The sequence below is a fragment of the Mus pahari genome, chromosome 22, assembly GCF_900095145.1.
Source record: "Mus pahari chromosome 22, PAHARI_EIJ_v1.1, whole genome shotgun sequence".
NCBI lineage: Eukaryota > Metazoa > Chordata > Mammalia > Rodentia > Muridae > Mus > Mus pahari.
The window spans coordinates 32754561-32758099 of NC_034611.1; the positions used below are offsets into that span (position 1 = coordinate 32754561).

At 40.7% G+C, this 3539-nt stretch overlaps 1 pseudogene; it reads left to right on the forward strand.

The window, feature by feature from the left end:
• The first annotated feature begins 2195 nt into the window (after positions 1-2195).
• On the forward strand, positions 2196-3330 carry LOC110338598 (annotated as a pseudogene).
• Positions 3331-3539: the final 209 nt, after the last annotated feature.

Consider the following 3539-nt stretch of genomic DNA (forward strand, 5'->3'; position numbering starts at 1 on the left):
CAAAGTCTAGATTTATAATATGTGGTTAGCATCTAATTATTCTCTACTCACCACTGTCAGCTGAACCCATTAGCTGAACTCTTTTTTTTTTTTCCCCCAATCTTTTTAAAACCAACCATCTACATAGCCTCCAAAGCAACTGCTTTAAAAGGTCAACCAGATCATGGATTTTTTTTTAAATTCAATTTATGAATATTTTGCTGGGAAAAAAAAATACGCGTTTGGTGATAGCCTTCGCTGCGTGCCCTTCTGTTTTGGGCCCTATTTGTTTGTTGTTCCTAGTCTCTCTTGCTTGGTTGCTAGGAAATTGGCTGCTCTGTGGTCTTTGTGCACTCACAAACGACACCATTCAAACACAGTAAGAAGATAACTTTATTTTCAAAACAAAACCCAAAAGTCACTTATATCTCTAGTGTGCTCCTTCATTTTTCTCAGGAATAGTCCATTTTATTTCTTCAATTTAATGAAGTCTTCTCTGTTTTCTACTGTGTGTAATGGTGTCTCTTAACTTCTTTCTTTTTATTAGATATTTTCTTCATTTCCATTTCAAATGCTATCCCAAAAATCCCCTAGACCCTCCCCCCACCCTTTTCCCTTACCCACACACTCCTGCTTCCTGGCCCTAGAATTCTCCTGTATCGGGGCATATAATCTTCACAAGACCAAGGGCCTCTCCTCCCATTGATGGCCAACTAGGCCATCCTCTGCTACATATGCAACTAGAGACACGAGCTCTGGGGGTTACTGGTTAGTTCATATTGTTGTTCCTCCTATAGGGTTGCAGACCTCTTTAGCTCCTTGGGTACTTTCTCTAGCTCCTTCATTGGGTGCCCTGTGTTCCATCCAATAGATGACTGTGAGCATCCACTTCTGTGTTTGCCAGGCATAGCCTCACAAGAGACAGCTATATCAGGGTCCTATCAGGAAAATCTTTCTGGCATATGCAATAGTGTCTGGGTTTGGTGGTTGTATATGGGATGGATCCCAGGGTGTGGCCTTCTCTGGATGGTCCTTCCTTCCATCTCAGCTCCGAACTTTGTCTCTGTAACTCCTTCCATGGATATTTCATTCCCCATTCTAAGAAGGAACAAAGTATCCACACTTTGGTCTTCCTTCTTCTTGAGTTTCATGTGTTTTGCAAATTGTATCTTGGGTATTCTAAGTTTCTGGGCTAATATCTGCTTATCAGTGAGTGCAAATCATGTGTGTTCTTCTGTGTTTGGGTTACCTCACTCTGGATGATATCCTCCAGATGCATCCATTTACCTAAGAATTTCATGAATTCACTGTTTTTAATTGCTGAGTAGTACTCCACTGTGTAAATGTAGCACATTTTCTGTATCCATTCCTCTGTTGAGGGACATCTGGGTTCTTTCCAGCTTCTGGCTATTATAAATAAGGCTACTATGAATATAGTGGAGCATGTATCCTTATTACAAGTTGGAACATCTTCTGGGTATATGCCCAGGAGAGCTATTGCTGGATCCTCTGGTAGTACTATGTCCAATTTTCTGAGGAACCGCCAAACTGATTTCCAGAGTGGTTGTACAAGCTTGCAATCCCACCAACAATGGAGGAGTGTCCCTCTTTCTCCACATCCTTGCCAGCATCTGCTGTCACCTGAATTTTTGATTTTAGCCATTCTGACTGGTGTGAGGTGGAATCTCAGGGTTGTTTTGATTTGAATTTCCCTGCTGATTAAGGATTTTGAACATTTTTTCAGGTGCTTCTCAGCCATTGGGTACTCCTGAGTTGAGAATCCTTTGTTTAGCTCTGTACCCCATTTTTAATGGGTTTATTTGATTTTCTAGAGTCCAGCTTCTTGAGTTTTGTATATATTAGATATTAGTCCCCTATCGGATTTAGGATTGGTAAAGATCCTTTCCCAATCTGTTGATGGCCTTTTTGTCTTATTGACAGTGTCTTTTGCTTACAGAAGCTTTGCAATTTTTTGAGGTCCCATTTGTCGACTCTGTTTTGTTCAGGAATTTTTCCCCTGTGCCCATATCTTCTAGGCTTTTCTCTACTTTTTCCTCTATAAGTTTCAGTGCCTCTGGTTGTATGTGGAGTTCCCTGATCCACTTAGTCTTGAGCTTTGTACAAGGAGGTAAGAATGGATCAATTCACATTCTTCTACATGCAAACTGCCAGTTGAACCAGCACCATTTGTTGAAAATACTGTCTTGAGTTTTGCGATGGCAACTTTTGTGGACCCGCCTGCCAAAGAAACTTGAAAACGTGGCTCAGAACCAAGATGAGGAAGAGCTCCTCACTGTTACTGATGGTTGGAAGGAACCAGCTTTTTCCAAAGAGGACAATCACAGAGGACTCTTGGAGCAAAGCAATTTTACAACCTTGTTCCCAAAATACCAAGAGGCTTACCTGAAAGAGTGCTGGCCATGGGTTCAGAAAGCCTTGAATAAGTATCATGTTAAAGCAATGCTGGACTTGATCAAGGGTAGCATGACTGTTTGTACAACAAAGAAGATGTTTAACCCTCACATCATCATTAGGGCCCAAGACCTAATAAAGCTCTTGGCAAGGAACGTTTCCTTTGAACAGGCAGTAGGGATATTTCAGGATGATGTTACTTGTGACATCATTAAAATTGGCTCTCTGATGAGAAATAAAGAGATTTGTGAAGAGAAGACAGCAGCTTATTGGTCCCAAAGGATCTACCTTGAAGGCACTGGAACTCCTGACAAACTGTTACATTATGGTTCAGGAGAACATGGTCTCAGCCATCGGACCTTTTAGTAACCTCAAAGAGGTTCGAAAAGTAGTCCTTGATACCATGAAGAATCTACATCCAATTTATAACATTAAAACCTTGATGGTGGTTAAACAGGAGTTGGCAAAAGATTCCGAGTTAAGATTACAAAGTTGGGAAAGATTTTTGCCACAGTTCAAGCACAAAAATGTGAATAGGCACAAGGAACCAAAGAAGAGTGTCAAGAAGGAGTGCATGCCCTTCCCTCCCCCACAGCCAGATTGATAAAGAATTGGCCAGGAGTGAATACTTTTTGAAGGCGAATCAGAAGAAGCGGCAGAAAAATGGAAGCAATAAAGGATAAGCAAGCAGAAGCTCTTACAAAGATGCAGGAAGGACAAAAGAAAGCATTTATTCCACCTAAGGAAAAGCCAGCTGTGAAGCCAAAGGAAGCTTCTACTGAAACTAAGATTGATGTGGTTGCTATCAAGGAAAAGGTTAAGAAAGCAAAGGCCAAGAAACTGGGTGCCCTTACAGTGGAGGAAATTAAGCTCAAGATGGAGGCTGACACAAAGAAGCAGAAAAGAGTAACATTGGAAAAAAAATCCCAAAATTTCTAAGGTGTTTCCTTTGGTAAAGGTTTTTGAGATGTGAAAGCTTTAACTGAGTAGAACTCAGAAAATCATGACTAGTTCCTTCTGTTTGTGGACCTATGCTTTGTAAATACTTAGGTGGTAGATACCTATGTGTATATTATGCCCAACCGGTCCCAGGCAAGTTTTGCCTAGATGTTTTAGGAATACCTGTTATTTTAAATTATATAGATTTT